The 13,659-nt window shown below is 33.2% G+C and overlaps 1 long non-coding RNA gene across 3 annotated transcripts; it reads left to right on the top strand.

Moving 5' to 3' along the window:
* Positions 1-3,137: 3,137 nt before the first annotated feature.
* LOC109218766 lies at positions 3,138-6,528 on the top strand. Of its 3 annotated transcripts, none has more exons than XR_002066825.1 (2): positions 3,138-3,689; positions 5,797-6,528. It is a non-coding gene; the product is annotated as an uncharacterized LOC109218766 (long non-coding RNA). The 3 variants fall into 3 exon arrangements; XR_002066824.1 differs by lacking the exon at positions 5,797-6,528 and adding an exon at positions 4,419-4,764; XR_002066826.1 differs by lacking the exon at positions 5,797-6,528 and adding an exon at positions 4,422-4,764.
* Positions 6,529-13,659: the final 7,131 nt, after the last annotated feature.

Consider the following 13,659-nt stretch of genomic DNA (forward strand, 5'->3'; position numbering starts at 1 on the left):
AGAGAAATCATAAAATTACCATATGTTATAAACGGAAGCAAGTAAATATATGGATGGATGCTCTGACCAATAGTTCAGGGTCAATTTTGACCCTTTTCTACTTATTTAATTGGATTGGACCAATGTGGAATTTAAATGGGAAAAAAGGCAGATTTGTCCCATTACTTTAGTAAATTAGCCACATTTATACCTAATTCTACTATCGGTCTAAATGTGTATCTACCGTTAAGATAGTAGACAAAACTATCGCTAACCCTAAGACAAGTCCATTGTGGCAATGGGACCCGTCCCTTAATCTGCCAACTAGGCTAATATCAACCCAAATTTTAAAGACTCATGCCCGTTTCTTTGACCCAACTATACCACCTTATGAGTCCCAAGATGCTAACGAACCAGAGACCCCCCTCTCCAGACCTCGTTCTCTCTTTTCTTCTCTTCAAATATGGCGAGCTCCACCAGGTTTTGGCCGGAGTTTCGGACAGAGCTGCCAAAAATATCTAGATCTGGCAAGAAAAAGTTCTTCATCTCATTTTTGTGTGCTTTTCTCCCTATGGGGTACTGAAAAGAACCCGTCGAGTCTTGGCCGGAGATCGCACTAACCGGAGTTTTGGCCGGCGAATATTTTTGGTGACCCCTTATTTTCTCTAATCTTCTGTTACTTATTCTGCTCATTCTTCTATAATTTTTACATGTTATCAAAAAATGAAAACTGCAAAGGAATTCAGCTGAAACCTTACCCACCAAAATTTCATCTTTATCATCCATTTTGGTTCTTCCCATTGAAATTGACCAAATTTTGTTTCTGGGTTTTGAGGAAAATAGAAAATGGGAATGAATGTTTGTTAATTCATGCATATAGCAAAAAAATCTGTTCAATTTAAAAGCATCCATTTAAAAGCACTATATTAAGCAACCATCTACATAATCTGTTCAATTTTTGACAGGAAAAAAAATAATCAAATACCTATCCCTCCGTTCCAATTTATGTGAACCTGTTTGACTGGGCACGGAGTTTAAAAAAAAATTAGACTTTTGGAGTTTGTGGTTTTAAACAAGTCAAAAACGGGCACAGAGTATTTGTGTGGTTATAAAAGCTTCTCATTAAGGATAGAATTGTAAGTTTAAGTTAAATTATTATCAAATTTAAAAAGGGGTCATTCTTTTTGAAACGGACCAAAAAGGAAATAGGTTCACATAAACTGGAACAGAGGGAGTATTTGTTTTAACAAAAAAGGAACCAGCATCAGTATCATAACATGTTGCACGATTTATGCACCCACCACCAATGGGACTAATTCCTCTGATCTATGTTGCCTTTCCTTCTAAAAGGATCCGTTCACGAATTGGATCATCACTCATTGCAGCCACTGTCGAATTTCATGTGTTGGGGTAAGGTGGACCCATAAGGTGGTATAGTTGGGCCAAAAAAATGGGTATGGGTCTTTAAAATTTGGGTTGATATTAACCCAGTTGGCAGATTAAGTGAGGGGTCCCATTACCACAGTGCACTTCTATTAGGGTTAGGTATAATTTTGTCTACTATCTTAATGATGAGTACATATTTGGACCGATAGTAGAATTAGGTATAAACGTGCATAATTTACTAAAGTAAAAGCACAAATCTAGCCTTTTTCCCAATTTACACTATGTTTGGATCATTGTTATCCATCGTTTTATAATGTATTGTATTGTACTGTACTGATTGTATTGTATCGTTTTATGGATACTATGTTTGAATAGATTGTATCGTTTGCTGTTGTTAAATAATATTTTGTTGTTTGGTTTGACTGTATCGTACTGTACTGTAACTAATAAGTTCACTAAAATACCCCCAATTATTTTAAATAAAATTTATCAAGAACTACACATAAAGATAGCTTAAGACAACATCTTTCTACTAATTTATGATTAATTATGTAGCTGAAAAACAAGAGCAAAAACCTGGAAAAAAGGTTAACTAATATTAGCAACAAAAAAATTAATTATAACGATGGAAAGCACAAAAGATTTAACAGAGACTTGGATAATAAGAACGGGGCAAACCAACTCTAGAAAAGATGGAAGAAGATAAAGTAGGTCAATAGGTTGGAGATTTGGAGTTAAAATAAAATAAAAAAATAAAAAAATAGAATTATAGAGTAATAAGAAAGGGCATAAATGGAAAATAAAATAGAAAACGATCCCACCACACCAAATCTGTTGTTTCATAAAATGAGGCTTTTGATTATTCCGGAACAATGGATTTAACAATACGATACAACTAATTTTAAATAAACAATCAAAATAAACATTATTTTGGAATAACAATACAATAGAGTACAATGGGTAACAACCATCCAAACAAGCTGTTAAATTAAAAAAAATAAAGTTCACCTTAAGTCAAATGTTGGGAGCATTGTCTCACGGAACGAAGAATATTTAGCGCTTGAGCAATTTTGGCCATTTTCCGTAAATTGAAATGGAAGACATGAGAATTAAAAAGATCCTAATGCAAATCTTATCCAAATCAAATCATAGCTAATAGAGGATTCTGTTTTTATCAACTCTCGAATTGGGGATGTCTGCATTTCTCAACAATGGCGTTAAGCATCTCCTTCAGGTTTATCGCTTCAGATTTCATGTCTTTTACTCAACATCTACTGCAACTTCCCGCACCAACTTCTTAGTAGAAACGCTGGTGAACTCACTTGGCTTCTCCCCACAAGAAGCCCTTTCTACCAGTGCCAAGGTAAGTCGCTTGAGACCTAGAAAATATAACCCTAATTCAGTGCTCAATTTCTTGGAACAAGTCGGGTTAGACAAGACCCATATCAAAAAAGTTGTTTCTTCAGTCCCCACATTGCTGCTTTGTGATGTAGATAAATACCTTAAGCCCAAAATTGAAGCTCTTAAAGAAGTTGGGTTATGTGGGTCGGATGACCTTGCCAAAATCATCACAAACAGTGGATGTTATTTCAGCACTAGGGTAGGGTGTGCTATCAGACAAAACGTTGATTGTCTTCACACCCTATTATTTAATGATGATTTTGTTGCTAAGATCATTAAGAGGCATCCTAATGTATTTTTTAGTTATGCATTTCATGAAGTAATGCCACCCAATATATCATTGCTGCAAAATCTGGGTTTTCAAGTGTTGATATAGAGAAGCTTATGCTTTGGAATCCTAGAATTTTGACTCAAAAGGCTGAGCGCCTCAAAGACTTAGTGGATCGAGTAGAAAAAACTTTCTTTCTTTCTCGCGATTCCAGCGTGTTCATACATGGGGTTTATGCCCTTGCATGGCTTGACGAATCGACGGTGAAAAAGAGATTAGAAATCTTCAGGAGCTTCGGGTGGTCTGACTCGGATATTTTTACATTGGTCCAAACATGTCCTCCCTGTTTGACAAAATCCGAAGCTAAGATCAGAAATAAGTTAAATTTCCTAATGAAGGAACTTGGATATGAGTCTCATTACCTGGCTTCTCATCCCACGTTTTTGACATGTAGCTTGGAGAAAAGGGTTCTACCTAAACATAATGTTTTGAAGCTACTCAGCCAAAAGGAGCCGACAAAGTGTAGTCTGAACCTTTATACTGCTGTGATATGTTCTGAGTCAAAGTTCTTAGAAAGATATGTGCTGCCTTTCAAGGATGAGATGCCCGAGGTGCATGATATATACATCAAAAGTAGAAGCCAATAGAGCATTTTGTGAGTTTTACCAAATTTACTGATATGTTGTTTCTAGTCTGTTTTTCTTTGAGCTCAAAGTTATTGTTGGCTTATATCTCATTGCTATCAAAGAGGCTAAATCATTACGTTTCTCCACGGTTGTTTTTTGTTCTTTTTCTTGAATGCTTGTAGATTAGGTTTTTGGTTCTTCGGTTTGTCATGTATTGTTCATGATAGTATTCCTCCTAAAGAGCTATTGGACCTAGTGAAGTTCTTCTAGATCCTAGAGGTAGTATCTTGTCTCAGCTTTGGTTACTCTGTAGGTATAGTAAGCAAAGGTCAAGTGACAATCAACACTACTCAGCACAGATAAAGTATTCTTAAAACAAATTCTTACTCCAGTTTGTCTAAATGATTTTCGTCTTCAGATACTTGGTGGTCACAATCATCCTGTGATACTCAATTGTAGAGTATCAGCTGATAAACCAATGAAACAGTAACAAAAAGAAGAGAAAAGAGGTACAAGAGAAGAGAATGAAACAGAGATAGAGAGAGAGGAGAGTGAGAAGAACTCAGATTTTCTTATAACATGATAATTGTGTGAATTACAAATGCTATGCTCTATTTATAAGTGCTGGAATTTGAAATACAACAAAAGGAATTACAGAATTTGAAATAAAACTGCTAACTACTTTTCCCGCCACTTTAGCTCAACTAAAATTCAAATGGTTCCACCCTTAGCCACTAATATTCGTATCATCCTGACAGTAGATTCAATTCAGCTACAAACTTGACTATCTAGCTGTACTACTTTCAACTGGACAGTCCTACACTTCTTTGCTGTTTCTCTTACTAAGGCGGAAGGAAGTCACCAATAAGGACAATACAGCAGAGATCACTCCCGAACAGATCTACACCAGCTAACTCTTTTATGTATTAGCTTAGAAATTTATGTTCATGAGTTTCTACACAATAGATAAAATATGCAGAAGGGACAACACACATTTGTCAAATAACTAGCTTTTTTGGTAAATGGAGAAGAAAGTTCGGGCAGAAATTAACTCTTGTATCTGTAAAGTCATTTCATCAATGCCAATCCCCTATCTGGAGAATATATCTTCTTGCTTCTTAAAAAATCTTCTTGCTTGCTAATTCTTTTTATTCTTTAAATGTGTTTTACACTTCGAACTTAGATTATTTGTGTTAGTATCTTCATTGTCTATGGGAGAGTATATTCTCTCAGTGTGATCAAGTGTGGAATATTAAGAAGCTATTGTTTGGCACATTTACAAATATGACGGTACTACATGTTGCTGTAACCTGTGGTTGACAATTTTAAAAGAGATCATAGGATATTGCCTTTTTTAAGCAGGGCCCAAGAAAAAAATATGTTCCTTGAGATAAACGATACAAGAAACTTTTCACTCAAATTATTCAGAAGATCATTTTTCACCGGTGTCAATATCATAGCTCTCTTTAATAACATGGTGGTTTGGACAAAACATGGGATTCAGTGACCAAAGCTACTATGGTATGTTATCCAACAAGAATGAGTCTAGAAAGGGAGAGAAAATCTACTACACCCATGTCTCTTCCTGTATCGGCCAAGGCTTTACACCATCATGACATGTTCTGAATCAAAGTTCTTATAGAAGTATCTACGGTCTTTTAGGAATGATTTCATGATTCTGAGGTGCTTCATGTATACATCAAAGATAGAAGCCATCAGGAAGATTATTTATGGTAATATGCATATTGCAGATTCTTTGTTTGTGAGGTTATTTTTTTGATATTGTTTACTTAATCCTCTCTAGAGTATTACTGCTAGTTGACAACTTGACATATGATTGCTGACCCCTTATTTACTTATTTAGTTATTTAGTTATTTATTTCGAATTTTCCTTGATGTTTCTTAATCCTGTCTAGAATATTTTCCTCTCCTTGTTGACTGCCTCTATTGATCAGTTATACTGGAAATGGAAGGTATTCGGATTTTGTTGTCCAATGATGCTTTGTAGTAAATGTGGAGAAAATAGTGGAAGTCTTATTTATTTCCTTTGTTTATTTACCTATTCTATGAATCAATTTCTCAATCGAGATAGCTTCTTGTTTTTGGCTGAAAGTACCAACTCTATTTCTGTGACAGGGTACTGTGAAATGGAGTGCCTAGCAAAAGTCTATGCTTCCTTCCATCTATTTGTCTGGCTCTTAGATTGTTGTTATTATCTTTGTGGCCTTTGTTGTAGATATTGCTTGTTTCTACTGTTTCTTTTCATCTTTCGTGAACGGGTCTGTCGGAAACAACCTCTCTATTTCTCAGGGTAGAGGTAAGGGTAGGGGTAAGATCTGTGTACACATTACCCTCCCCGGACTCCTGGTGGGACCCCAATGAGTTGTTGTAGTCGCCAGATTGATCTAGTGGTAAGAAATCATTCCTCAAGAATATGAGTAACCACAGACTTGCATGTTTGATAAATTGAAGTACTCGCATTATTTAATAAGGATTCATGTTGTCGACTTCAACTTGTTTGGGATTGAGGCATAACTGTTGTTTTATGCTTCACTATCTTACATTTTCCTTTGTCATCATGTTCAGATCAACAACACTCATCGTCGCATACTTTGCTTGTTTCTACTGTTTTTTTCATCTTTCGTGAGCCGAGGGTCTATCGGAAACGTCCTCTCTATCTTCCCAGTGTAGGGGTAAGGTCTGTGTACACACTACCCTTCCCGGACCCCACTTGTGGGACTCTATTGAGTTGTTGTAGTCGGCAGATTGATCTAGTGGTAAGAAATCATTCCTCAAAGTATATGAGTAACCACGGACTTGCATGTTTGATTAATTGAAGTACTCACGTTATTCAATGAGGATTCATGTTGTCGACTTCAACTTGTTTGGGTTTGAGACGCAGTTGTTTTTATATAGGAAACATACTCCACTATCTTACATTTTCCTTTGTCATCATGTTCAGATCAACAACACTCATCGTCACATATTTTGCTTGCGAGCTTTGATCACCCCAGATCAAATTCAATTTCAACTTCTACCAATTGGTTTTCATATTTGTTGATATGAGTTACTATTCGCAAATTTCTTTTCAACATCAATTGACATCCATTTTAAACAAATAGAAAAAGAATGAGGTACTTTTGGAACCTTCCATCATGGTGCGAAAACTAATTTTGTTTTTATTTATTCACTCCAAAAAGAATGATACACTTTTATATATGAAAATAATTTGAATTTTCTTACTTTTAATAAGAAGTTTGTATAAACATACAAATATTATACTCCAGATTTAAAGTTTAAAATTTCAAAAATCTTAAAATCACACAAGTATTATGGCATGAATATATATATATATATATATATATATATATATATATATATATATATATATAAAATGATGTGACTTTTTGAGTTAACAAAAAAGATCTTCAAGCGAGTAGTAGCAATACTAAAACCAACCCGTTCCTTGAAGCACCATATATTTCTAAGTCCTTGTTGTTGCGTAAAATAAAATAAAATCCTTGTTTTAATAGATCCTAAGTTCCTAATTATTGTGCATAATAGATCAAGAGTAGTTGTGAGTTAAAAATCTTTTGAGCTAGCTCGAGTCTCATCATGTTGTGTGATTTAACCAAATTTTGAACTACTTTTTGGAACTTGCAAGTTTGATGTGTATATATAGGTAACTTTTGCCTAGGGATGTACAAAGGAAATTGAAAAATCGCATTAAACCGATAATCCGAGTCAAACCGAGAAAAAAGACCCGATTATGGTTTGGTTTGATTTGGTGTTAGAAAAAAAAATCCGACCATAATTGGTTTGGTTTGGTTTTAACTAAAAAAAGCCAAATCGAAACCAAACCAACCTGACATTACATGTATACAAGTTTTAAAATATTTTATACATAAAAATAATTATTGTAATGTAATTTATAAATATTTTTTAACCTTTTTCATAGTTCTCTCTTTTAATGTATTATTTCAAGCTTTGATTTAAGACTTTTGAATGGTCAAATATGTTTTATTGCCCATAAAAGTTAGTGACTCAAATAAATTCCAAAGCAAAATCAAATCAATAAAAATGTTAACAAAAAAAATTCAATTCAATACTAGGAATGACAATAGCATTGGATATTTATTTTCTTAGTTTTTCATAACTTTAGATAGTGAGAATACATAACTTACTTTTAATATTATTTAGTCATGTATTTAATACTTAGTACTTATTTTAACATGATTTAGTACTTTTAGATCATATTTATTTTTATTATGGCTTATTAATTAGCAATATTTATTTTACGCGATTTGTTGACTATTTTAGTATAATCATGACTCATCTCACATTACTTTGTATTATTTTATTGGGTAACATCTTATATAGTTTTTATCTTACTAGGACCTAAGAAATATTAGAGCACAAATTATAAGTTTTATGCTATGAAGATTTTGTCGTAAAAAACCCAAAAACCCCGAAAATCGAAAAATCCGAGAAAAATCGAGATTGAAAAACTCGACTTTTGTTGGTTTGGTTTGCTTAATAGATTTAAAAATCCGAGACAATTGGTTTGATTTGGAAATTGAAAAATTCGAACCAACCCGGTCCATGTATACCCCTACTTTTGCCAATGAAATTAATGACCGATGCATTTCCCTATAATTTTAATGGTTTCTTTTGATAAACAAAAGATTTATACTGCCTCCGGTCCAAAATAAGTAATTTTTTAGCTGTTTTCACACAGATTAAGAAATCCACCTTTTAACATTAATTAGCAATGAAATTGACCATATTAACCTTTACTCTCTCTTCACATAAATAATCCTAACACATACTCCAACACTATTTACTCGAAGGGCAATGTAGGAAAAAAATAATTAATTCATTCTTGAAATTTGGGAAAACCACTTATTTTGGACCTAAAAAAAAGGCCGAAAAATCATTTATTTTGGACTGGAAGGAGTATTTCTTTGCAGATTTCTCTGCTATGGTAAAAAGACTTCAATCATAGGTCAAAAAAAGAAAAAGAAAAACAAACCTCAAAGTTGTGAATAGTGACCCTAGAAAAATTAAATTAACAACTTTGAACAATTCTTATTCACTAGTGAGAAAAAAAGAAGTTATTATTCACCAATAAAAATATTTTCAAACCTGGAGACACCATTGAAGCTTATAATCTGATGATATCAATAGGAGTGTTATGAAACAATAAAGGAAGAAGAACAGTATTGCAAAGAAAAGTAGGGAGAGAGAATTCTTATTGATTTGAGATGAATTACAATAGAATAGAACCCTCTATTTATAGGGAGAGGGTGACTTAGCAACGAAGCAATGAACCCTAGAATCTCTCAAAATATAGACATTCACCATAAATAAAATTCTATTTATAACACTCCCCCTTGAATGTCTATTCAACAGATAATGTGCCTCGTTAAAACCTTAACTAAAATAAAACCCAGTGAGAAAAAAATTCTAATATAGGAAAAAAAGTACACATATCTAACAATACGCCTTTTGGTTGTCTCGTTAAAAACCTTGCAAGGAAATCCCAGTGGGACAAAACCTTGTGAGGAAAAAAGAGTACAACGCGTATTAACTCCCCCTGATGAGAGCATCAATTCACACCCTTAAGCATTTGCATTCCAATCTTGTGCACCATCTTCAAAAGATCGTTGGTATAGATTTGATAAACAAATCAACCATATTGACTTGAATGAATATTTTGCACCTTGAAATCATCATTCTTGATAGAGATGTAATGTCTTCATATAATGTCGTGGAATGACTTTTAAATATCTCCATAGAGGTATTCTCGCTATCACATTATCATGCTTATAGTTATAGCAAGATACATATGTGCACAAATTGCACTGAGGATGTGGTACTTCAAGATCGAGAATTGTGTATGCTTCAAGCAATTTAAATCCTTCAAGGATTGTCATATAAGTCATATAATAGGCTTTAGTTAGATGCATATCAGGTTTTCATGTCACGCTAGACAAATAAGATATCGAAAACTGATTGCACATACCATTGACTTTATACTTTCAAGTGTTTGAACTGCAGGTCCAAATACTTGTCTTTCATATGAAACCAATTCTATTTGAATTGTCTCTCTTCTATTTGGCCAATATTTTTTGTGTCTATATTCGACAGACTTAAGATCCTCATCTATACTTAGCGCTATCATAGATATCGTCGACGAATATTTTATATCGGTTTCAACCTCCTTATTTTTCATAAAGACATAACTTGGAGATCTCTTCATTCATATATTCAGGTACCTGAATCTCTCATGAGATTTTATGAAGTGTTATGTCATGTGATCTTCTAGATCACTTGCCTCCTTTATTATGATCATTTTAATCATTTGCTCATCTTCTTTATCAAGAAGTTTATTTGAAACCGATTTGTCTATACGCTTTAAGCGTACCATAGATTTTGTCCTTCTAGGACTTATTCTAATAGGAGCATTTGCAGGAGTGAGAATATAGTTACTTTCTTTGGGCCAGTAAATGCGTACGGACAGCTTTGCAATATATTGCAAATGAATTATCCTTTCATGAACTTCAAGTTCATATTATCTTATTCGAGGATCTAGATATACAAATGATAATTCATTCCACGTAACTTTTTCTCAACTGTTTATCATGTCTCCACCTCATGTTAGAAAAACTAACTTTCTTCCTCAATTTTGGGAACCCATCTTTGTGCATTATAGTGTTAATCAAAATATACACCGCACATCAATAATAATAAGATGGAATAATTTGGTTCCTGACCCCGAACCACTTGTGAGGGGAGAAAATAATATACTTTCGTATATAATGTATATCAAGCTGATATACAAAATTTTGTTCTCATAAGCAATTGTTTAGCTATTAAGTGGAGGCACTCAATAAATCATTTTTCTAAATCAACTGTGATGTAAACCAACTTATCAAGATGAACTATCTTGAATAAAAAATCTGGAAATTATGCTCAAATCAAATTATTGAGCAAGCTACCTCGCAAACACCATGTTGCGGGTTAATAATAATCGCACATGTAACCATCTCATAGATGCATCTTATGTGGTATACACGGCAGGTGAATGAGCCCATATTCACCTTTGATATTTCCAGCATTCATGGGATTCAATCCCAATTTTAGTTGATCTATTAATTAATGAGAACAAGCAATATAAGAGAATTCGTAAAGAACTTTCTAGTTCTTTAATATTTACCCATGTGAATTCTCTATTATTTTTGCACATCATACTTAAAAGATATGACTAAACCAATTATGCCAACTGAATAAATTATCAATATTGATAAACTTCAGATTTACGCCATGACGTGTGCAATTATCAATAAACTCCAAGTTTATTATGATATGAGTTTTTATACCAATAAATACCCACTTCATTGTGGTATTCTTTTGTTTATGTAGTACAAATTGAAGAATAAAGCGGGTAGCTTTTCACATATATATTACCCCGCTACAAGTGTAGTAATAGAAGATATTAAATCTTTCCTTTATTTATAGTCTCAATATAATCAACCGCTTTCGTGTATACTTTGGAAACTGAATAAGTTTCTTTGAGACTTACTACATCACAATACCTTATTGGTAATTAATTGTGTTTCTCCAAAATAGTATAATTGGCTCTTGCAGAGTTCTCAATTAATCTTGTAGTACCACATATTCATCAACACCCATATGGTGAATATCTCTTTTAAAGAGAAAGTTATACCATTATGGTTATGGTCAAAATTATATGCAAGATCTGTTTCTTGCATTACCATTATCTTTTAACAATCACAATGCCAAAATATTTTGGCGTACAATAGGTACGTGACCAATGACCATTCATGCCATAATAATGACATTATTTTCTTATATCATCTCAAACCTCCTTTTAGAGGTGAGTGCAGTATATTCACTACCACTAGCACGTTCATATTCTTTGAAGAATGAATATGTATTCATAAATCAGATGTTGTCACATTCGCATCATGAACGGACCATAATCATCTTTATGTGCTTTACAAAATCTCATGTCAAATCGATGAAAAATATTTTTCACAGAGTGAAAGATTATTTTGAGAATCCTTATTGTTCTCATTACCACAAATGATGACGATTATAATTTCGTCTATTGCCACGTCCATATCCATTGATACATTCATAGTAATAATTTTGTCTTCTTTCAGACTTATCACATACTGCTATCACATTCTCTTAAGGGAATGAGAATGGAGCAAATTCAATGGGACGGGTTTTCAATTCTTTGCCCACAATCATACAGGAATTTGATCATGGCGGGTATAGAAATTTTACCACTTCAGGTGGTTATAATTTCTTACAAACTCCATTAGAGTTATAATCAAACTTTGTTGTCTTTGCTTGTATTTAAAATCAAAGTATAGAATAAAAGAGGAAAATACGGTAAAATACTTACCTTAAATCCAGAATTTAATCATGAAGGAAGTTCATGGAATAATTGACAATCATTATGCTCAATCCCAAAGCTTCTACTCAATTGGTTAGAGTCTCGTGCTGATAACGTGTTATGAAACAATAAAAGAAGAAGAACAGTATTGCAAAGAAAAGTAGGGAGAGAGAATTCTTATTGATTTGAGATGAATTACAATAGAATAGAACCCTCTATTTATAGGGAGAGGGTGACTTAGCCACCAAGCAATGAACCCTAGAATCTCTCAAAATATAGACATTCACCATAAATAAAATTCTATTTATAACAAGGAGTCTTTTATACAATATCTACTATCCTTTTTTCTTCCCCTTCCCCGAACTCCCCGTAGTAGAAATTTTAGAAAACAACAAAGAAAATCAAATGCCAGAAATAATGAATGAATTTGACTATAGCGAATTCAAAGAATGAGGAAAAGGGCAGATATTATTACAGTTTTAAAAAGTTAATCCCTCATGAAATTGTTAACAAATTATAATTTTATGTATTTAGTGAAATTGTTGTCACTCTGATGAAGCGTTAATTTATTTTCAGTAGTAGGCGATGATGGCCTGTGCCAGCACAGGCCCAACGTGATTTAACTCTGCGTGTTATCTAATTGTAAATATAAAATATAAATTAATGATGTCAGTATGGATTGAAGATTTAACTTTGCGTGTTATTTAATTCTAAATATAATATAAATTAATGACGTAAGTATGGATTGAAGTTGATCATTGTTGGAACTGGATAGGATTTTATTTGACTTGTATGAAACGAGTGGCTGTAGTTACTTTTATGTCTATCATAGAGTTTTCTGGATTTTGCTGCTTTTGTCAGAAGCATTTTTGATCCTACACAGAGGATGAAGAATCTGGCAGGTGTGAGTTTTTTACTTCATTTTTACCTTTGCAATAGCTCTAATTCTTTCATTTGGTGAATAATCTATTAGAATTAAAATGTCGTAGAGAGCATGGGCCTGCTCTGACAAAATATTTCATACTAAGTAATACACACTTAATTTACATACATTCTGAACAAAATATACATTGTTTGCGTTCACGAGAGCATTACATTAAGGGATGCTTAAAGTGCCACAGCAGTTACAACATGTATAATACAACTATTTACATATGCGGTTTTTGGTCTTCTTTCTGGTCCTTTTTCTTCACCAAAATATCTGCAAACAAATAAATATGTTGTAAATTAGAAGGTTATTGCAAAATATCTCAAAAACTAAATTAGCAAAACTTATAGTGGAACTCCTAAGAAATGAAGACGACAGAAAAAATACAAAAGTTGGAGCAACAAAAAAATATGTCAGTCAGTTGTGGTCTTGTTAAACAAAGCAGGAACATTACAACTTCATAGAACGTTGAGGTGAGACAATTAAGTACTGAACACATACCATATGCTATGAGATTGGAGAATAGAAAAAGAATGAAACTCAAATTAAATTCCACAAGCAATCTAGTAATTTATTTATAACCGTGCAGCTGATGCTTTTTATCACGAAATAAATTCAGATAAATACATTGTTCAACTTTTTT

Source organism: Nicotiana attenuata, unplaced genomic scaffold (genome assembly GCF_001879085.1).
Source record: "Nicotiana attenuata strain UT unplaced genomic scaffold, NIATTr2, whole genome shotgun sequence".
Taxonomy (NCBI): Eukaryota; Viridiplantae; Streptophyta; class Magnoliopsida; order Solanales; family Solanaceae; genus Nicotiana; species Nicotiana attenuata.